The sequence below is a fragment of the Eschrichtius robustus genome, chromosome 1 (assembly GCF_028021215.1).
Source record: "Eschrichtius robustus isolate mEscRob2 chromosome 1, mEscRob2.pri, whole genome shotgun sequence".
Lineage (NCBI taxonomy): Eukaryota > Metazoa > Chordata > Mammalia > Artiodactyla > Eschrichtiidae > Eschrichtius > Eschrichtius robustus.
The window spans coordinates 36265756-36289580 of record NC_090824.1 but is presented as its reverse complement, the minus strand read 5'-3'; the positions used below and the strand labels follow the sequence as shown (position 1 = coordinate 36289580).

The following is a 23825-nucleotide window of genomic DNA, read 5'->3' as shown; positions in this document are numbered from 1 at the left end:
TCTACTGAGAGAGCTGAACATGGGGCATGTTGAAAGAGGAATACTGAAAGGAATTTTCTTGTTTATCATACAGCATCTATTGATGGATGCATTCAGAGCTGAGGTGGCAATAAATTGATAAGTGACACATATGGATATATCACAGTTTGTCTATCCATTCATCTGTTGATGGACATTTTGGGTTCTTTCTAGTTACTGGCTCTTACAAGTAAAGCTGCCATGAACATTAATATACAAGTTTTTGTATGGACACATATTTTCATTTTTCTTAGGTAAACACCTAAGTGTGAAATGACTAGATCGTACAGTAGGTGTGTGTATAACTTTTTAGGAAATTGACAAATAGTTTTCCAAAGTAGGTTTACCATTTTTTTGTTTTTTGTTTTTTTTGCTGGCAGTGTATTAGAGTTCCTCTGTATCTTACCAACATTTGGTATAGTCATTCTTTTAAAGTTTAGCCATTCTAACTGGTGTGTGGTGGTTTCTCCTTGTGGTTTTAATTTGCATTTCTCTAATGACTAATGATATTGAACATCAGTTCATGTGTTTATTTACCATTTGTAGATTTTCTTTGGTAAAATGTTCAAATCTTTTACCCATTATTTTAATTGGGTTGTTTTCTCATTGTTGAGTTTTGAGCACTCTTTATATAGTCTTGATTCTATGCTTTGCAGAAGCTTTATCCTGGATTGTGGCTTGTCTTTCTTTTCATTCTCTTAACAGTATCTTTTGAGGAACACACATTTTTAATTTTGATGAAGTCCAGGCAATCAGCTTATTCTTATATGGATTATGATTTTGTTTTTGTATCTAAGATATATTTGCCTAATCCAAGGTTATAAAGGTTTTCTGCAAGGTTATCTTCTGGAAGTTTTATGGTTTTAGGTTTTGTGTTTAGTTCTATGATGCATTTTGAATTGTTTTTTAAAATATAGAACAAAAACTGGATGGAGGTTTATGTTTTTGCATAGTGATATCCAGTTGTTTCTAGCACCATTTGTTGAAAAGGCTGTCCTTTTGATATTTGTCAAAAATTAGTTCACCATGTATGTGTGAGTTTATTTCAGACTACCTGATTTTTTCCACTGATCTCTTTGTCTGTCTCGGTGCCAGTACTGTTTTGATTGCTGTGGCTTTATAAGAAGTTATGAAGCCAGGTCATGCTACCCATCTAACTTTGTTCTTCTTTTTCAGCCAAAATATTGGCCATTGTGCTGGTTGTCAATTTCTTGGCTCTCAGCTCCAGATTTATCCTTTTTGCCTGCTCTGTGAAAATGTATCAGGTCCTTTAAATATTTTTCTTTTGCCAACTGGCACAGTGTTAAGCTTTGTCAATAGAGAGTGCTGGAGAGACATTGCAGAAGGAAAGAGTTTTGCTTCTTGCTTCCTGTGTGCTTGCTTCTTGGACTCCAGCAGCATGTTCATCTTCTCTAGTGTCAGCCCGCGGAGCTTTCCCATTGTACATCCCCTGAGCATGTGTGGCTTTACCAGCACTGCTAGGCTCCTGCAGTGCACAGAGGGCAGTGAACTTAGCAGCCGGCAGCCCAGAGCTAGCAGCTTCTCTTTGTATCTCTCCCTCATGTGGTTTGTAGCACAGTGCCTTGGTGGGACACTTCCAGGTGAACAGCTTTTCATAGCTCCCTGACGGCTGGAATTCTGGCAAGTTCCATAGGCAGATGGAACAAGTTCTGCTGGCATGGCACCAGAGCAACTTCTCTACCATTCAGTGAGATAGGCCTGTGCCCTCTCCAGCAAGGTCTGGATGTCAGCCCAGGAATGACTGGGGAGGAGTAGGGAGAGGTTCTTGCTCCGGCACTGTCTCAGACCTAGGAGGTATTGGCTGTCTTGTATTCTTTAGATTCTCTTTACTTCTCACTAGTTAACTGTTGTTATTTCAATCTCCTGTTATAGTTAATGATTCTGTATACTTAACTTTTGCTTTTCAAATTTCTGTGTGGCTTCTCTCCTGATTGGATCCAGAGTGACGCAACTCTTCTAGGTCCTTTACATTTCCATATGAATTTTAGAAGCAATTTGTAAATGTCTATTTTAAAAAGCCTACTGGGATTTTTATTGAATCGATAGATAAATTTCGGCAGAATTGAAACCTTAACAGTGTTGAGTCTTTTAACCCATGAATGAGCCTATCTCCATTTATTTAGATTTTTAATTTCTTTCAGCAATGTTTTGTGGTTTCAGTGTACAGATCTTTTCAATATTTTGCCAGATTTATTCCTAAGTATGTTATATTTTTTCTGCGTTTATAAATGGTATTTTTTAAAAATTCCAATTCCATTTGTTCATTGCTAACATATAAAAGTGCAATTTATTTTTGTATATTGGCCTTGAATTCTGCAACCTTGTTAATCTTTCAGTTCTAGTATTTTTTTCGTAGATTCCATTGGATTTTCTACATAGACAGTCATATCTTCTGTGAATAAAGAGTTTCATTTCTTTCATTCCAATATGGAAGCCTTTTATTTCTTTCCATTTTTTTTTTTGGCTGACTTCACTGGCTGGACCCTCTAGTATAATGTTGAATGGAACTGGTGAGAATGGTCATCCTGGTCTTGCTTCTAATCTTAGGGGGAAAGTATCTTTTCTTTCACAATTCAGTATGATGTTACTTACAGATTTTTCCTAGACCCCTTATTAGATTGATTAATTTCCTTTCTATTCCTAGTTTGCAGAGATTTCAAATCAGGAATGGATGTTGGATTTTGTCAAATGCTTTTTTTTGTGTGTTTGCTGAGATGAGAATTACCATCTGTTTATGTTCCAACCCTAGCTAATGCACGTGTCTGTCGTCGTGCACAATTTTGTATTGACAATTTTTTCCCCAAAAAACACCTCCTTTGTAAAAGTAATTATTTTGCATGTGTAATGCCTGGGTTTTAAAAAGTATTTTATTTTCAAATATCATTTCTTTCTTCTTTTTTTTTTATTCAAACAAAGTCACAAAAATTATAATCATCCTCATAAGTTCACTCAGTCCCATGAAATTAGTTTTTTTTATCTTGATCTTTTGTTAGCACTTTTATGAATTCATCAGTTTTCTATTAGAGTTCTGAAAATGCTTATTCATTCAGTTCAGCAGTATAGTCAGTTACCAGAAACCTATACTTGTCAGAGTTTTTCCCATGAATTCCTTGAAGATGAAACCCTTTTATAGGAACATATTTGCAGAAGCATCAGAGTACACCCAGAACTGTCTGTAAATGACAAAAGACTTAAAAATGACCACAGTTAAAGATTTGATGAAAGTTCATCATAATGGAATTGACAAGGAAATTTAGTTATTTCTGAGATATACATTTTAAAGTAATAACTAGAATTATGACTTATAACATTATACCAGAACATATAAGATTTTTGGAAATTTCATGTAATGTCTGAAACATTTATATTAACATATTTCCATACAAATAACCCAAAGAACATTTAGTATTAGTTGTTTGTTTGTTTGTTTATACTGCAGGTTCTTATTAGTCATGAATTTTATACACATCAGTGTATACATGTCAAACCCAATTGCCCAATTCAGCACACCACCATCCCCACCCCACCGCGGTTTTCCCCCCTTGGTGTCCATACGTTTGTTCTCTACATCTGTGTCTCAACTTCTGCCCTGCAAACCGGTTCATCTGTACCATTTTTCAAGGTTCCACATACATGCGTTAACATACGACATTTCTTTTTCTCTTTCTGACTTACTTCACTCTGTATGACAGTCTCTAGATCCATCCACGTCTCAATAAATGACTCAATTTCATTCCTTTTTATGGCTGAGTAATATTCCATTATATATATATATGTACCACAACTTCTTTATCCATTGGTCTGTCGATGGGCATTTAGGTTGCTTCCATGACCTGGCTATTGTAAATAGTGCTGCAATGAACATTGGGGTGCATGTGTCTTTTTGAATTATGGTTTTCTCTGGGTATATGCCCAGTAGTGGGATTGCTGGATCATATGGTAATTCTATTTTTAGTTTTTTAAGGAACCTCCATACTGTTCTCCATAGTGGCTGTATCAATTTACATTCCCACCAACAGTGCAAGAGGGTTCCCTTTTCTCCACACCCACTCCAGCATTTGTTGTTTGTAGATTTTCTGATGATGCCCATTCTAACTGGTGTGAGGTGATACCTCATTGTAGTTTTGATTTGCATTTCTCTAATAATTAGTGATGTTGAGCATCTTTTCATGTGCTTCTTGGCCATCTGTATGTCTTCTTTGGAGAAATGTCTATTTAGCTCTTCTGCCCATTTTTGGATTGGGTTGTTTGTTTCTGTAATATTGAGCTGCATGAGCTGTTTATACATTTTGGAGATTAATCCTTTGTTGATTCATTGGCAAATATTTTCTCCCATTCTGAGGGTTGTCTTTTCATCTTGTTTATGGTTTCCTTTGCTACGCAAAAGCTTTGAAGTTTCATTAGGTCCCATTTGTTTATTTTTGTTTTTATTTCCATTACTCTAGGAGGTGGATCAAAAAATATCTTGCTGTGATTTATGTCAAAGAGTGTTCTTCCTATGTTTTCCTCTAAGAGTTTTATAGTGTCCGGTCTTACATTTAGGTCTCTAATCCATTTTGAGTTTATTTTTGTGTATGGTGTTAGGGAGTGTTCTAATTTCGTTCTTTTACATGTAGCTGTCCAGTTTTCCCAGCACCACTTATGAAGAGACTGTCTTTTCTCCATTGTATATCTTTGCCTCCTTTGTCATAGATAAGTTGACCATAAGTGCGTGGGTTTAACTCTGGGCCTTCTATCTTGTTCCATTGATCTATGTTTCTGTTCTTGTGCCAGTACCATATTGTCTTCATTACTGTAGCTTTGTAGGATAGTCTGAAGTCAGGGACTCTTGATTCCTCCAGCTCCGTTTTTTTCCCTCAAGACTACTTTGGCTATTCGGGGTCTTCTCTGTCTCCATACAAATTTTAAGATGATTTGTTCTAGTTCTGTGAAAAATGCCAGTGGTAATTTGATAGGGATTGCCTTGAATCTGTAGATTGCTTTAGGTAGTGTAGTCATTTTCACAATATTGATTCTTCCAGTCCAAGAACATGGTATATCTCTCCATCTGTTGGTATCATCTTTAATATCTTTCATCAGTGTCATATAGTTTTCTGCATATAGGTCTTTTGTCTCCCTAGGTAGGTTTATTCCTAGGTATTTTATTCTTTTTGTTGCAATGGTAAATGGGAGTGTTTCCATAAATTTTCTCTTTCAGATTTTTCATCATTAGTATATAGGAATGCGAGAGGTTTCTGTGCATTAATTTTGTATCCTGCAACTTTACCAAATGCATTGCTTACCTCTAGTAGTTTTCTGGTGGCATTTTTAGGATTCTCTATGTATAGTATCATGTCATCTGCAAACAGTGACAGTTTTACTTTTTCTTTTCCAATTTGTATTCCTTTTATTTCTTTTTCTTCTCTGATTGCCGTGGCTAAGACTTCCAAAACTATGTTGAATAATAGTGGTGAGAGTGGACATCCTTGTCTCGTTCCTGATCTTAGAGGAAATGCTTTCAGTTTTTCACTATTGAGAATGATGTTTGCTGTGGGTTTGTCGTATATGGCCTTTATTATGTTGAGGTAGGTTCCCTGTATGCCCACTTTCTGGAGAGTTTTTCTCATAAATGGGTGTTGAATTTTGTCAAAAGCTTTTTCTGCATCTATTGAGTTGATCATATGGTTTTTATTCTTCAATATGTTAATATGGTGTATCACATTGATTGATTTGTGTATATTGAAGAATCCTTGCATCCCTGGGATAAATCCCACTTGATCATAGTGTATGATCCTTTTAATGTGTTGTTGGATTCTGTTTGCTAGTATTTTGTTGAGGATTTTTGCATCTATATTCATCAGTGATATTGGTCTGTAATTTTCTTTTTTTGTAGTATCTTTGTCTGGTTTTGGTATCAGGGTGATGGTGGCCTCATAGAATGAGTTTGGGAGTGTTCCTGCCTCCGCAATTTTTTGGAAGAGTTTGAGAAGGATGGGTGTTAGCTCTTCTCTAAATGTTTGATAGAATTCACCTGTGAAGCCATCTGGTCCTGGACTTTTGTTTGTTGGAAGATTTTTAATCACAGTTTCAATTTCATTACTTGTGATTGGTCTGATCATATTTTCTGTTTCTTCCTGGTTCAGTCTTGGAAGGTTATGCCTTTCTAAGAATTCTCCATTTCTTCCAGGTTGTCCATTTTATTGGCATAGAGTTGCTTGTAGTAGTTTCTTAGGATGCTTTGTATTTCTTCAGTGTCTGTTGTAACTTCTCCTTTTTCATTTCTAATTTTATTGATTTGAGTCCTCTCCCTCTTTTTCTTGATGAGTGTGGCTAATAGTTTATCAATTTTGTTGATCTTCTTAAAGAACCAGCTTTTAGTTTTATTGATCTTTGCGATTGTTTTCTTTGTTTCTATTTCATTTATTTCTGCTCTGATCTTTATGATTTCTTTGCTTCTACTAACTTTGGGTTTTCTTTGTTCTTCTTTCTCTAGTTCCTTTAGGTGTAAGGTTAGATTGTTTGCTTGAGATTTTTCTTGTTTCTTGAGGTAGGCTTGTATTGCTATAAACTTCCCTCTTGGAACCACTTTTGCTGCATCCCATAGGTTTTGGATCGTCGTGTTTTCATTGTCATTTGTCTCTACGTATCTTTTGATTTCCTCTTTGATTTCTTCAGTGATCTCTTCGTTATTTAATAACGTATTGTTTAGCCTCCATGTGTTTGTGTTTTTTACGTTTTTTTCCCTGTAATTCATTTCTAATCTCATAGCTTTGTGATCAGAAAAGATGTTTGATATGATTTCAATTTTCTTAAAGTTACTGAGGCTTGATTTGTGACCCAAGATGTGATCTATCCTGGAGAATATTCCGTGCGCACTTGAGAAGAAAGTGTAATCTACTGTTTTTGGATGGCATGTCCTATAAATATCAATTAAATCTATCTGGTCTCTTGTGTCATTTAAAGCTTCTGTTTCCTTATTTATTTTCATTTTGGATGATCTGTCCATTGGTGTAAGTGAGGTGTTAAAGTCCCCGACTATTATTGTGTTACTGTCGATTTCCTCTTTTATAGCTGTTAGCAGTTGCCTTATGTATTGAGGTGCTCCTGTGTTGGGTGCATATATATTTATAATTGTTATATCTTCTTCTTGGAGTGATCCCTTGATCATTATGTAGTGTCCTTCCTTGTCTCTTGTAACATTCTTTATTTTAAAGTCCATTTTATCTGATATGAGTAAAGCTACTCCAGCTTTCTTTTGATTTCCATTTGCATGGAATATCTTTTTGCATCCCCTCACTTTCAGTCTGTATGTGTCCCTAAGTCTGAAGTGGGTCTCTTGTAGACAGCATTTATATGGGTCTTGTTTTTGTATCCATTCAGCAAGCCTGTGTCTTTTGGTTGGAGCGTTTAATCCATTCACGTTTAGGGTAATTATCGGTATGTATGTTCCTATGACCATTTTCTTAATTGTTTTGGGTTTGTTTTTGTAAGTCCTTTTCTTCTCTTGTGTTTCCCACTTAGAGAAGTTCCTTTAACGTTTGTTGTAGAGCTGGTTTGGTGGTGCTGAATTCTCTTAGCTTTTGCTTGTCTGTAAAGCTTTTGATTTCTCCATTGAATCTGAGTGAGATCCTTGCCGGGTAGAGTAATCTTGGTTGTAGGTTCTTTCCTTTCATCACTTTAAGTATATCAGGCCACTCCCTTCTGGCTTGTAGAGTTTCTGCTGGGAAATCAGCTGTTAACCTTATGGGAGTTCCCTTGTATGTTGTTTGTCGTTTTTTCCTTGCTGCTTTCAGTAATTTTTCTTTGTCTTTAATTTTTGCCAATTTGATTACTATGTGTCTTGGCGTGTTTCTCCTTGGGTTTATCCTGTATGGGACTCGCTGCACTTCCTGGACTTGGTTGGCTATTTCCTTTCCCATGTTAGGGAAGTTTTCAACTGTAATGTCTTCAAATATTTTGTCAGGTCCTTCCTCTCTCTCTTCTCCTTCTGGGACCCCTGTAATGCAAATGTTGCTGTGTTTAATGTTGTCCCTACTACTTTGTGTGTGCCCCCCAAGAGTGGAGTCTCTGTTTCCCCCAGTCCTGTCGAAGTCCTGCAATCAATTCCCAGTAGGCTTCAAAGTCTGATTCTCTAGGAATTCCTTCTCCCGTTGCCAGACCCCCAGGTTGGGAAGCCTGACGTGGGGCTCAGAACCTTCACTCCAGTGGTTGGACTTCTGTGGTATAAGTGTTCTCCAGTTTGTGAGTCACCCACCCACCAGTTATGGGATTTGATTTTACTGTGATTGCACCCCGCCTACCATCTCACTGTGGCTTCTCCTTTGTCTTTGGATGTGGGGTATCTTTTTTGGTGAGTTCCAGTGTCTTCCTGTCGATGATTGTCCAGCAGCTAGTTGTGATTCTGGTGTTCTCGCAAGAGGGAGTGAGAGCATGTCCTTCTACTCCGCTATCTTGGTTTCTCCTCTCAAATATCATTTCTAATTGGTTAAAATACAAACTAATTTTTGAACTATGGTGTGGAAAAATAGAGAAAAACTAAGAAGTGTTTAGAAACATATATATACTGATGAAGTGGTTATTGAGTACAGTGTTTTAACTGTAGTTCTGTTTGGCATTACTGATGGGAGATAGCTATGGGACACCTAAGCCTTTTTGGTGAATCAGCTGCCCTGGGATAGTTGGGTTTAAATTTTGTATTTACCACTTGCTAACTGGGTAAGTTTCTTAAACTAAGTTTCTGATTTCTCATCTGTCTAATGAATATAAGAATATTCATCCCAAGGGTTATAATGAGGATTAAATAGAATCAATTATATAAAAGTGCATAGCAGTATAGTTAGGTACTTAATAAATGTTTTTCTTTGTCTTTATTTTTTTTAAATGACTAGTGGAAAGCTTTACTTTTCTATAACCTGTGTCCCTGGTGATTATACATGGACACAGAAGTAGGGCCCTCAGTTATCTTGGAACCCATCAAGAAAATAAAAATGAAGCAAATTCCTGCTTCTGGAACTTTTCACATTTTGAAAGAAAATTAACCAGAGCATCATCAGCATAAGACTCTGTTAGAAAATGCTGGGATGAGAAGGCTTGGAAAGCATTCTGACTTGGGGAAGGATGGTAGAACTTTTTTATAGTGCTTTAGCAGGACAGGGCCAGGCATAGTACAACTAATTTGGGGAACAGTTGGTTAAGGATAGCTCTCAGAGAATTGACCTTGTAGATTAGCAGCCACTGGGCAATTTGGATTTTATCAGCAAGGTTGGGGAGAAGCAGCTACTGGGGACATGAGAGGGCCAATGGAAAATTCCCAGATTTTTAGTGTCTTCACAGTAGCTTTTTCTATCATTGGTTCTTGCAGTCTTTTCCCAACCCCGCAACCCCTCTCCCCCAAGACCCACGTATGAGGGCCCTTTACCCTCATGATTTGAGACCCCTTCTAGCTCTTGATCTCAGAAGGAAATATCTTTATGAAACTTCAAAGAACAAGGAATTAAGTATTTTGTAGTGCTGGAAAGTTCTCTCAGGCTTTGCTTCCTGTATTCTTTGCACTGTGTTTTGGATCCTGTTATGTAGGTGCTTTGCAGTAGAGCAAACAATAATGTCTGATAATGAAAAGCTTCAAAGTAGACATATGGCTGGAAGGGAGATTTGAATAGGGTTTTGCAGCAGCTGTTATAGTTGATGACACATCTTCAACTTAAATTGCAATTGATTTAAAAAATTTTTGCCTTATCCTTCTGTAATGATTCTAATAGAAGTCAAATGAGATCATTTTTAATAGCTAGTTTGCAAACTTTAGTAGGTGCAAGCAACCTTTCAAAGCCTACCTGTGCGTTTCAGGGAGCTCAGTTTGTGACTGAATGGATTAGCTATTCTCTTTTATCTTTTTAATGCATTACTGGTTTCTAGGAGCTGATACTTAACACTGTTCATTTTTGAGTTTGGTGACTTGTCTGCTTCATGTGATTTCTTTGCCTTTATGAGGTACTTTTTGACTACAAGTGTATACAGTCTCCTATAAATATAATCTATGCTTTGAAATTAAATTAAATTATCCTTGTCCTCTTTGAATACACAAATCCTCTTATTATCTGTGAGTTTGCCTCTTGCTTTGTGGCTCCCTGTGTTCTTCCTGTAATGCTTGCTTACCTTTCAGTTTAAGTACAAGTATCCATGGAAGACATTGGCCTCTTTAGACTTTAGGAAAATATCATTATTTAGCCATCATATTTAGGATTATTGGGGCATTTCTTCCTAACTTTTCAGAATATAGAAAGAGAAGTGAGTTTCCTATTCTTTCCTGATCAAGCTCACCACAGATCTTGTACTTTTCAAACCAGCTTGAATGAAAAAAAAATACGAAGATTAGTATATCTGCTATTTCTATGTGGATATGCTTACCATAACTATGGAAAATATATTTGATATACTGTGAAGCTGTCAGGGTAAATGTGTCAGATGTAATCAGTATTTTAGTATGACCATGTGTACTTAAGTACTTTTCCATAACTTATGAGAAAATTATTTTTTTTTGTTCTGCACAAGATCACAAAAATTTCAGTAATGTGGCTTTCTCTTTTTGATATTCAGAGGAAGTTAGAGAACAGATTTATCTACATCTAAATAGTAAGTCACTGGCAAAAACCTTTCCTTCGTAATATATTACTTTGCTCCTTAAACGACATTCTCCTCCACTTGTAACATTTGATAATATCAATATAAAGCAAATGTTCACTACTTTAGCTTTCTTTGATTTTCTGGGAAGTATCTTTTTTAGTCTCCCTATCTTTAAATGTTGGGAACTCTGAAAGACATCCTTTTTTATTTCTTCTCAAGAAAGTATCTTCATTTACTCTTGATGTTTTTCTAGAAATTCCTGTTACCCACAGACAGAAATAAAAACATGCTATGTAAAATCTCAGCTGCTTAGGACATTTTTAAAATTAACAAATCAGTTATTTAGAAAGTTCCATAGATTTGTGATTTTTTTTTTATTACTTTCCCCCCAGCTTTATTTAGGTATAATTGGCAAATAAAATCGTAAGATATTTAAAGCGTACATCGTGGTGAGTTGATCTGTGTATACATTATGAAAGGATTCCCACCATCTAGTTAATTCACACATCTATCACATCACCTATTTATCTATTCATCTTTTTTTGTGTGTGTGTGTGAGAACATTTAAGTTCTCTCTTAGCAAATTACAGTTATACAATACAGTGTTATCAATGATAGTAACCATGTTTTACATTAGATCCTCAGACTTTATCTTATAGTTGAAAGTTCATACCCTTGTACCAACCTCTCTCTACCCACCTTTCCCCCATTTCCCAGTCCCTCACAAGCACTTTTGTACTCTTTGTTTTTATGAGTTTGACTTTTTTTTTTTTAGATTCCACATAAAAGTGATACCATGCGGTATTTGCCTTTCCCTGTCTGACTTATTTCGCTTAGTATAATGCCCTTAGGGCCCATCCATGTTGTTGCAAATGGCAGGATTTCTTTCTTTCTCATGACTGAATAATATTGCACTGTGTATATATACACCACATCTTCATTATTCATTCATCTGAGGATGGACATTTAGGTTGTTTCTATGTCTTGGCTATTGTGAATAGTGCTGCAATGAACACGAGGGTTTAGATTATCTCTTGGAGGCTCTGTTTTCATTTCTTCTGGATATATGCTTAGAAGTGGGGTTGCTGGATCATATGGTAGTTCTATTTTTAATATTTTGTGGAACGTCCATACTGTTTTTGATAGTAGCTGCAATTACAATGCTGCCAGCAGTGAACAAGAGTTCCCTTTTCTCCACATCCTCACCAACACTTGGTATCACTTGTCTTTTTGATAATAGCCTTTCTACCAGGTATGAGGTGATATCTGTCACCAGAGCTATATGCTCTAGGGGCGTCCCTATGTGGGTTGCATGGGTCCTTCTGTTGTGATGGTCTGACTAGTAAGTAGTCTGGTAGGCTTGGTTGCCCCCCCTCAGTCTGGTCCCAGGACTGGTTCTGGCCTGCTGGTAGGTGGGCAGAGTCCTGGCACAGCAGGCTATGGTGCTGTGGTTGTTTTGGGGCTAGTGTCCATCTGCTTGTTGGTAAGGCTAGTCCCGAGGCTAGAGCACAGGGCATTGTGGGGCTGGTGCCTACCCACTGGTAGGCAGAGCTGAGTCCTGGGGTTTATGGCTAAAGGTCCTGGGAGGGGGATGGGGGGGATGGGGGTTGTCCCAGGTCTGTGCCTGTGCACTGGCATGTGCGGTCAGATCCTAAACCCTCTGGTGGGCAGGGTCTTATCCAGGGCTCAGGGATCTTAAGGCAGCCTGCCTGCTGGTGGATGGGAATGTGTTTACTCCCAATTAGTTGCTTGGCCTGAGGTGTCCCAATACTGGTGCCTACAGGCTGGTCGGCAGGGGCAGGGCTGGGTCCTGAGGCTGATAAGCTAGAGGGAGGATTCCAAAATGATGCTTGCCAGTACCAGTGTCCACATGGTAGAAGGAGCTCCCCAAAATGTCTGTCTCCAGTGTCTGTGTCCCCAGTGTCTGCTCCAGTTGCCTCCTTCCTTTTTGGGAGACTCTCCAAGATCAACAACAGGAAGGTTTGATGCAGACTCCTTTCAAATTACTGCTTCTTCCCTGGCTGCCCTGGGTCCCTAAGCATGTGGGATTTTGTATGTGCCCTTTAAGAGTCTCTTCTTCCCACAGCCCTCTGGGTCTCCTGAAAGTAAGCCCTGCTGGCCTTCAAAACCAAACATTCTGGAGTCTCATATTCCCGACACAGGACCCCTGGGCTGGGGATCCTGAAGTGGGGCTTAGACCCCTTGCTTCTTGGGGAGAACCTCCGCAATTGTAATTTTTCTCCTGTTTCTGGGCCACCCACCTGTGGGTATGGGTCTTGACTGTGCCATGACATCACCCCCTCCTACTTATCTTGTTGTGGTTCCTTCTTTATCTCTTTACTTGTAGAAGATCTTTTCTGGTAGTTCTGGTCTTTTTCAGTGTTCTATAAATAGTTATAATTTTGGTGTGCCCATGAGAGGAGGTAAACTTGGGGTCTTTCTACTCCACCCTCTTGGGAACTCTCCCCGAACTCATTCAGCTTTTACTTACCTGGAAAACCCTTTATCTCTTGTTCACCTTTGAAGGACAGCTTTGCTGGGGAGAGTATTCTTGGTTGGTAGTTTTTTTCTTTCAGCACTTTGAATATATTATTCCACTTCCTTCTGTCCTTTAAAAAATTTTCAGATTTTGCTGAAAAAACCTGCTGAACATCCTATTGAGGTTTTCTTTTCCTTAGCATGTGATTTTTCTCTTGCTGCTCTTACGATTCTGTCCTTGTCTTTACCTTTTGGTAATTTAATTATAATGTATCTCAGCTTAGATTCATCTTATTTAAAACACTGTAGACTTCCTGTATCTGAGTGTCTGTTTCTTTCCCTAGGTTAGGGAAGTTTTCAGCCATTTTTTCTTCAAAGAAGCTTTCTGCCTCTTTTTTTTCTCCTGGGACTCCTATAATGTGTGTATTGGTCAGCTTGACAATATCCCATAATTCCCTTAAACTATACTCATTCTTTTTCATTGTTTTTTTCTCTTTGCTTCTCTGATTGGATGAAGTTCACTGCCCTGTTTTCAAGTTTGCTGGTCTTTTCTTTAGCTTGATTTAATCTGCTGTGGAACCCCTCTATTGAGTTTTTCCATTCACTTATTGTGTTGTTCAGCTGTGTGATTTCTGTTTGGTACTCTCTTATATTTTTTATCTCTTTGTTGGAATTCTCACTTTGTTCATGTGTTATTCTCATCTATGGTGAGCATCTTTATGACAATTATTTTTAACTCTTTATCAGGTTAATCACTTATCTCCATTTTAATAAGCTTTGTTTCTGGAGTTTTGTCTTGTTCTTTTGTTTGGAACATATTCCTCTTTTTCCTTATTTTCCTTGACTTTCTGTGTTGGTTTCTGTGCATTAGGTAAATAGCCACTTCTTCTAGACTTGGTGGAATGGCCTCATGTATTATACATGATGAGTCTTTTCATTCAGTTCAGCTGTAGCTCTTGGTTGTCTCTCAAACCTTTGTGATTTGTCCAAGGCACCTTCTTCATGGCTTCCTGTAGTAGGACGTATGACAAGACCTGTCAAGTGTCCCAGAAGGGAAGACCAGTTAGCACCTCTGTGCAGGCTAATTGGAAGCTAGACCCTAAAGTGGCAGCTTTTAAAGTATGCAAGTAGATGTCTTTCAGGGAAAGACTGGGATCTTCTGTCTTTTCCCTCTAAGTTGAGCCCTGGGGATTAGCCACTTAAGAACCATTTATTTGTTTACTAATGTCTGTGGGGCCTGTGGACATAAGTCTGACTTGGTACCAGAACTGGGCAATCAAGGGGTGCAACCCCTGGGTAGCAGCCACAATAGTGAGGGTGCCAGGTGTGTACAAGTTCCTTTCATGGAGATATTCATGATTTGGAGTGATCTACAGGGAGAATGCAAGATAGTCTGCTTGCTTCTGGTCTTCAGGGAGGATTGATGTCTCTTAGATGCATGCTAAACTAGAAGCCTGACGCTCAGGCAACAGCTTTTAAAGTAGGTAATTAGGTCTCTTTCAGGAAATGATTGGGAGATGGGTGTTTTGTCCCCTTCCTCTGTGTTAGGCCCTGGGGAAGGGAGATAGCCAGTTACGAACTATTTCTTTCTTTGGTACAATCCTGTTGAACCTGTGAACACAAGCCCTGATGGGTACCAGAGCCAGTCTATCAAGGGGTGTGTCCTTTGGGCAGCTGCTGCAAAATCCAGGCACCAGATGTGTGCACTGGCGACCCGGAGTGGGGCAGAGGGAGAACATTGATGGCCTCCCTGATCTCTGGAGAGGATTGCAGTTGGACCTTAGATATGTGTTAAATTAGAAACCTGACCTTCAGGCTGCTTCTGTCTGCTGCCTCTGCACTGAGCCCTGGGGGGATAGCCACAGAGCCCTAGAGAGCCCGCCGAGAACTGTTTCTTTGTTTGCTATAGCTTCTGGGTCTCCTGGATGCAAGCTCCATTGGCTTTCAGAGCTAGGTGTTTTGGGGGCCCATCCCTCAGATGGAAGTCTTAAAAGTTGGGGTGCTAGATGTTGGGTCTAAACTCTTCATTCTTTAGGGAGCAGCTAGTAGTTGTGAATTCCCTCCCAACTGTATGTTGCTGTGCTGAGAGTGGGGTTTACGAAACGAATGTCTCAGGCTTTCCACCTATTCGATGTAGGTTTTTTCTCATTTCACTGTATGTGTAGTAGTCACTCCACTAGTTCTTGAATTTCCTTCAGAGGAACTTGTTGCGTGTTTGGCTGTAGATTCATTGTGTCTGTGGGAGGCAGTGAGTTTGGGAGCCTCTTATGTTGCCGTCTTGGACCGGAATGACATTTGTGATTTTTAAATATTTGTCCCTTTGAATGAATAATTATCGAGAGAACCGAGATGCTGATCATATCTAAAATATAATACAAAAATGAGTCTACAATGTGTATAACTTCATTTGTGCTGGTGTATGATGTAACCTTTTTTTAAAATGTAAATACACTATTAGAGAGTATATTTGGAATGATATCAAAAGGATTTGTTACCGAGTCCAAGCTCGCTCTGCTCGCTGCACGACAGGCCAATAAATTGGGAGACAAGGTGTTGAGGCAAGGAATACGACTTCATTCGGAAAGCCGGCAGACTGAGAAGATAAGATGGTGGACTAGGGTCCCTAGAAAAACCATCTTATAGGGGTCTGGATGCCAGTTTCTTTTATAGAATCAGAGAGGGAAGTAGAGTAAAAAAGGCGGAATAGAGAGGGAAGTAAAGTAAAAAAGGCGGAATAGAGAGGGAAGTAAAGTAAAAAAGCAGAATAGAGAGGGAGAGGCAGGGAGGAGGTAAAGTAAAAAGGGCCATCAGTCTTGCAAAACATCTCCTGGAATGGCCAGCCTCGGGGAGGGGATGTGTTAATTTCTTCTTTCTTGCAGCCATCCACAGGTGGGCAGGGTTCCCTGAGGCAGGCCATTATGTATGATTATAATAACAAAAGCAATGAAAAGCAAAGGCTAAAATCAAAGAAATAGATCTAACATGGAGTCAAAATTGGCTCTTCTCTGTTACAGATTCAGTGTGTTGTTTATTGATATCATACATATTTCTGCTTTGGGTCATAGACTTGTTTCATAGGTATGCCAAATAGATGGCATGGCGAGGGAGGAGAAATATAAAATGTGAGTTTCTGCAAAAGTGCTAAAGGAAGGAAGTGCAGTGCATTTTCTAATGTATTTTTTTATGTTAAAACTCCAACATTCAAGGAAGCTGAGAAAGCTTCTTGCATTTATGTAACGATCCTTATCTATTAGTTGCAGAGCAAAAACAACAGAAATAGCCTGTAACTATGAAGAAGTCCTCCTATCAAATTCTTCAGTTCATTAAAACTACTTTTGGTTATTATTATTTTAAAAAAATGTAATTGGGCAGTTCCAAGAAAAGCTTCAGAACAGCTGTAATTACAGCTGCAGATTAGTCAAAATAGGGGTTTTTAAAGGCTCCTCACTCCCCTTTCGCATCTCTTTCCCTCACCCCAAGTAACCCAAATTTAGTTGTAAAAGTTTTGGTAAGCTCAGGATTCCCGAAAGTGGAGTGCCATGTGTTTAACTGCATGCAGATGTAATGATTATATGTGACTCTTTATTAAGGTTCCCAGAAACTTTTGTTTTCCTGCTGCTCTATGCACAGTTAAACGAGTGTCGTCTGCTTGTTTCTGCATTGAATTTTATAGATGTATGAGTATTCCAAACACAGTTTAGTGATTTTTATCAAGGCCTAGGCATCTACTAAAAATACTTAGAGGGATAATAGGCTTTCAATCTAAATTTAAGCTAATGTTGACATTATTACAAGTTGACTGGAAATACCTAAAAAAAACCTTATGTCTATGTTTTTAAAAAAATATTTCTTCAAATTTTACTGTAATAGGAAATTGCCTTTCACCTTATCTAAGAACAAATTTGGTAAATTTCTTAATTTTTGGAGCAAGTTCTATTAGATTGAATCAGAAGTAAAATACACATCCATGTTAATGTTTCCCTCACTCTTCCTTCCTATAGTTTTATGATCTAGGGATGTGAATGTCATTCTAAGGTCTGGTTTTCAATTCATCAGTTGGGAAATGGATATAAGGGTTATGAAGAATTGTGACTAAGAGCAAGGTTTAGGGCCAGTCTCCCTGTCCCAGTTAATTACCATCTCTTTTGTGGATGCTAGTCATGCTGAATATCGATCCTGGGCTATAATAACATAACTTGGATTTTAACCTAATTTTACAGTGTTATCTTCTCAGAAATTGTAGTGATTTGCCATTGAATCACACATAGGGAATTGAAAGTCTTCTGCCAAAGCTAACAATTTAACTCTTAAGGTAGAAAGGCAGCTGAAACATGCCTGTATGTGCACAGCACCACGTTCAAAGGGATAAGGATACAAAGATATATAGTCCTTACCTTCAAGTACAGTAGATAGAAAAGGTGCAAATATGTTCATTAAAATAATAAATCAACTTTTAGAGGGTAAATAAACTTGGATTTAAATCCCCAGGCTCAGGAACTCTTTAGAACTTAGAAGAAATTCCAAAGATCTAGAGCAACTTTCTTATTATTGCACGTAAGGAAACAGATTCAGAGAAGTCAAGTGAATTACATTAAGTCATTGATTAAATGGGAGGTTTATAGGACGTTCTAAATATGAACTCAGTAGTGACAATAGCTAGCAAGTTAACTTGCTTTTATTATCTTAGTGTCAGCTAATGTTGATTGTTCATTGTAGGTACTTTTATAGAGAAGCTGCCAATTCTTTTCTCACATAAGTCTAGTGGATATATCAGCAGAATGTGAACTTATATAGTAGGTTATTTTTAGAGAGGGTAGCTTTGAACAAAAGCCATTTCAGAGAATACTGGTGAATTCAAGTGAATAGTAAAACATTCATTAAAGCAGAATAAGGAAACTTTTAAACCGCATAACTTTTAAAACATAGTTTGGCTTATACGTATGAGGGCAGATAGCAGGTAAAATTTGAGATGGAATATAATTTGTTGATGAAGGTACAACTAATCCTGTGAGGATAAAGGAAGAAACTTAACAGAAAGAAACTCTTAGGAAGGAAAATAAAACTTTGAGACTTTAATAAGATAGGAAAAATGAAATGTGAAAAGCAATTCAGTTTTATTTAAGGATTGGCCATACATTTATCTCATTATCAAAACTTGTTGTCACTGTCTTCTTTCATTTCTTTCCTTCTCTTACGGGTTCTCTCTGAGAAAGGCTCTAGCATGGTGTGATACAGTGCAGTGCAGTTCTGGCTTTTGTCACTTATGACCAGCATGGTCTGGGACTAAAAGCTTGCTTATTAAGACATACTAAAGTGAATAATTTTTAATTAGTTAATCAGACTTTTGAGATTCAGGTACTTCATAAAAAATGAGACTATATCTTTGATGTGACTATAGGATTACTGGAATAATCAAATGAAATCACGTGAAATTGTTTTAAAAACCGAAGACTTCACAAAGGTAAATAATATTGTTTTATACTATAACTATAGATTCAATCTAGCATCACAAATATTTGTGTATCCAATATGTCAGAATTAAGGTTGTAGAGTTTTGAATTAAGGAAGATATAGTCCTTGCCTTTAAGATATACTTTATGTCTAATTTGGGGAAGTAGGAAATAAAATATATAATGCAAATGTCTACAATATGTGACAGAATATGAAAGGATAATGGGATGTTAAGCTGAACTAAATTTTGGCTTAAGTTAAAGAGCTACTCACCTGAATCTGCTCTAGGTCCATGAGACTCAGTACACCACAAGTGACAAAGTGAGCATTTTGACCTTTTCATATATATGTATATATATATATATATTCTGCTTTTTGAGCTTTTAGGTAAGAGTGGACAGATTTTTAACATGGGTTGCCATGTGATAGAGGTCTAAACTTAGGCTCTCCAATAGATGCAGATAGGAGCTTGTTAATTTTTAGGTGTACGGATATGAGTCAGTAGCTGAGTCAAAGTGTCACAAAGAACGTACAGTTTTTAGTCTTGTTGAGTATTATCAATAGAATAGGTTCCAGATTTTAACATCTGGGTTGGATACTTTGACAGGGGCATAGAGTTTGATTAAAAGGGGACTTTAGGAACATCTATTCCAACCCCCTTGAAGATACCTTTTACAGGGTCCCAGAATTAGCTTTCCTCATACCGAAGAATCTTTCTGTTATGCGATGCAGTACACTTTTCTTATAGGCTCTTGTGTTTGGCGTTCTTTGTTTTTGTCGGCCCCAAATGACCTCCCTCTCCATCTGCTGTTGTGTATACTTTACATTTTGTTGGATATGCTGCAGGCTTGACTGAAGAGAGAACCTATTGATGGAACAGCCAGGAGTAGAAAGAGAATGATAGGTTCAGGAAGCAGGACAAAAAAGGAAATAATGATAACAATAATAGCTAACACTTATTAGCACTAAAGTCCGAGATGCTGTCCTAAATGCTTTTCTTATTTTATCTTACAACAACCTATGGTATTGATATTTTAATATTGAAATTAGTTAAATGAAATATTAATTTAACATTGTGATAACTTAATAGTATTTACCCTTGTTACAGATGAGGGAGTTGAGCTTTGCACAGTAGAAGGCAGGGTTCATGCTTTTTGGTTCTAGAGACCAAACCCTTAATGCTACCACATATTGCTTCTTAAAGATAACTTGGAGGCCCCTCTGGGAAAACTCCTCTGCCTTTCCTTCTCTAAGTGTGATAGCCATTAGCGATAAAAGATGAACATTTTAAGGCTGGTAATAACTTGGTTTAGGTGGTGGTGGTGGAGGAGGTGAAATATAGAATTTATTCAACATTTTAAGATTGAATGATGGTATCAGAAAGGAAGGAACCTGAATATAATCTACTGTGCAAATCAGGGGGAAAGGGGATTTTGGTGAGGCTCTTGTAAGGACTAGATTTTATGATGCTATATAAGCATGAAAACTTGATATAGGAAATTTAGTAAGGGCTTATGATCACTAGTTTATATAGATCAGCACTGTACAATAGAAATATAATGTGAACCATGCATGTAATTTAAAATTTTCTGGTAGCCACATTAAATAAGGTAAAAAGAAACAGGTTAAATTAGTTTTAATAATATATTTTATTTAACCTAATATATCAAAATATTATTTAAACTAATAAAAAATTAATGAAATATTTTACATTCTTTTATTCCTACTAAGTCTTTGAAATCAGTGTGTATTTTACACTTACAACATTTCTCAGTTTAAACTAGCCATATTTCACATGCTCAGTGGCCACATTTGGCTACTGACTACCTTAATGGACAGTGCATTTTTATACCATTAAAAGATACGTTCTTAAAAATTTTCTGACTGAATTACAACTAGATGGCTTATTCACCCTCTGTGGAGGAGTGGAGGGCAATCTGGGGCGGAAAGGCATCACTATTCAGTTGTGTCCAGAGAATCTGCTTAGGAGGGGGAACATTTTTTATGCTTAGTAAGAAGAGGTAGGGAAGGATTTACCAAATGTTTAGGCTTCCTGTCATTTAGGCTTCCTGTCGTTTGAGGTACTGTGGGTTATAGTTAGAGGGACTTCTAGGGCATTCCAAATAATTTCTGTGGTCTTTATATAAGTTCTGGACCCTGGTTTTATATAAAGAGCATAGTGCTTTTTCTGTAGACAGCTCTGGAAGAGAAGCACACAGTTCTTACTCATGAAATGTGGTGTCTGTTGGTTCAGGGACTCTGTGCCTCTGTCTGGAACCCTTCACAACCTCACTGATTTCACTGATTTGCTTTTATGGGATTTAATATGTTTAAGGTTACATCATTCTTAAGGCAGGGATTTCTAAAATCTGCTTTTTCCTTAAAAAAAAAAGAAGAGAAAAAGAAAAACCTCAACAAAATAAACTTATCACATAAAAAAATGACTAAATCTTTTCTAACTATTAAAGTGTAATATGTGTTCTTTGTAAAAATTTAGATAACGGAGATACCTACTTTTACGTGTTTAATGAGCAGATCTCCAGTAGAAGGAAGTGTTCAATCTCTGGCTTCCTCCTGCAGTACTGGGGTTCCTTGGGCAGTAGCACTCCAGTGAATCAGGCTCTCTGTATGGGACAGGTAGTGAAGATTTTATTTCCTTTAAGAAGACAGTGAACAAATGAGAGGTATGTGTTCTTTCTGGCTGAGTTATATATGTATATTGTCCTGTATTATGTATCATATTTTATTTGGCTAAGAGCCTAATTTTAATGCATTTCATTAAAAATCTTCTTAGAGAGTTATCTGTAAAACTGTAAGATTTATAAAACTAAGTAACAACTGTAAGGCTTGTGTTAACTTAAGAGATACCGGGTTAAAATACAAGTTCTGCTCTGTACAGTTTAACAGAATAGAATGCACTTTTACCAGTAATTTTCATTTTCTGAGTTTGTAGTTTTAGTGCTATGCTGATGTTATCAGTATATAAATCTTTTTTGCCATGACTAATTGTGTTTTATCTGTTGTGAATGCAGTTGTGGTTCAGGTGGGGGTAAGGGAGGTTTGTGGAAACCAATGCTTACCATTTTGGGGATGGGTTGTGGGAAGAAGCAAGCTAGAAATATACTTGGAAGAAAGAAAGCAATAGCCACCTGGGAGCAATTTGAGATGAGGGGAAAAACAGATATTTTGAGAAAAGTTACAGTGTTTCAAAAAATAAATGATTCATATACAAAACTTAATCATTAGGAACATAATAAAATTTTATGAAATTTGAGTAGGAAACATCATGTTAGAGAACTTTGAATTTCATACTTACTATGTTCATATTTTGTGTGGATGAAATATAGAAGTCTTAGTTATTTTGAATTGACCCCCCCTGTGGCTTCTTAGACTCTTAACTAAGGATCATAGTCCTTATCTGTGGAGAGTCCCAAGACTGAGTTTGACAGGTTAATGAAATCTAAAGTTATTTAGTGTTAGCTGTTTAACTTTAGACTAGATTTTATTAACCTGTCTGTTCATATTTTCTGCTGGAAGGTTAACAGTCATATTGACCCTTGTCATGGAGTTATTAGTAACTTATAATTCTAAAGTGCTGTGAAAACATTAAACACTCATTAAGTATTATATTTATTAGAACATTCCTTAATGCAAAGTAGTTCGAACATTCAATAACCCATACTTAATATTGGTTGGTTATTACAATTAACTGTCCTCAGCCATCCATCAGAGTCCTATGCCTGTCCTTTTTAAATTCTTAGACGTATAGGAACGTTGTGAAGAGTGTGCTTAGGTCATGACTGACCTGGAGATGACTCAGGAAAATTCTTGTAAAGGGTGGTTATGACTGTTGGAGTGGTTTTGTAGTGGCTGTTGTTGCCTGGCTGCTTCAGGAAGTTAGGTTAAAGGGTTCAGGTTTTGGAGTTACTTGGTTTCTCTTGAATCCTGTCTCTGCTCCTTAACTATCTCTGCGCAAGTTACTTGCCCAGGCAAGTTATTAAATCTTAGTTTCCTTAACTGCAATTTGGAAATAATAGCAACCACCTCTTAGGGTTGTTAGGAGGACCCCTGCAAAATAATATCTCTGCTGTTAGGGATAATGACAGTTTACTGTTTGTTTTTTTAATAAAGACAGTTTTTTTTAGAGCAGTTTTAAGTTCACAGCAAAACTGAAAGGGAGGTACAGAGGTTTCCTGTGTATGCTTTGCCCCTACACATGCATAGCCTCCTCCATTGTCCACATTCCCCACCAGAGTGGTACATTTGTTACAATTGATGGATCTGCATTGGCACATCATAATCAAAAGTCCACAGTTTACCTTAGGATTCACTCTTTATGTTGTACATTCTGTGGGTTTGGACAAATATATAATGATATGTATTTATCATTATAAAGTCATAAAGAGTACATTCACTGCAGCCCCCAAATCCTCTGTGCTTTTTCATCCCTTCTCCCCAACTTCCAGCCCTGGATAATTCCTCATCTTTTTACTGTCTCCATAGTTTTTCCTTTTCCAGAATGGCATATTAGTTGGAATCATACACTATGTAGCCTTCTCAGATTGACTTCATTCACTTTAAGGTTCCCCCATGTCTTTTCATGACTTGATAGCTCATTCCTTTTTAGCACTGAATAGTAAGTATTTCACTGTCTGGATGTACCATAGTTTACTTATCCATTCACCTACTGAAGGACATTTTGGTTGCTTCCAAGTTTGGCAATTATGAATAAAGCTACTATAAACAACCATGTGTAGGTTTTTGGGTGGACATTAGTTTTCAACTAGCAGCTACTTCTATTGAGCATTTATTTGTTTTAGCCAGACACTGTACTATGTACTTTACATGCAAAATATCATTTAATTCTTATGTATATATAATAAATCATGCGAAGTTTTATAGCCCATAGTAATATATGTCCAATAACTGGTTGCTATAATTTTTTTCTCTGTGTTAGTTACAAGCATGTAGTTTAAGTAGAAGTTGAGGCTGTTAAGATAAGACTCAGGAGTGGGCATTCTGACCAGACTTCAAAGACTTATTGAGGAGTTGACAGTGGATTGAAGGTGAAGTATATATTAAAGTGTAGTTCAAGGATAATCTGCATGGCAATCACTTAGGAAGCTTGTTAAAATGTAGAGTTTTGGGTTCATCTTTAGAAACTCAGACTTTATGAATCAGAATCTCTGGTCACGGAGCTTGGATTCTGCAGTTTTACGAGCTTAATAAATAATTCTGATTCACCATGAATTTTGAGA

General features: G+C 37.3%; 1 protein-coding gene across 8 annotated transcripts in view; it reads left to right on the top strand.

Annotated features, from left to right (window-relative positions):
* FUT8 (fucosyltransferase 8) overlaps nt 1-23825 on the top strand; it is a 318121-nt gene that overhangs the window by 80123 nt on the left and 214173 nt on the right. For 2 of the 8 annotated variants that reach the window (XM_068544001.1, XM_068543991.1), the window contains exon 3: nt 18515-18577. The exons of the other annotated variants lie outside the window; for them this stretch is intronic. The gene's annotated coding sequence lies outside the window, so the exon portion shown is untranslated. The remainder of the gene's footprint in view (nt 1-18514; nt 18578-23825) is intronic. 8 annotated transcript variants of the gene reach the window in all.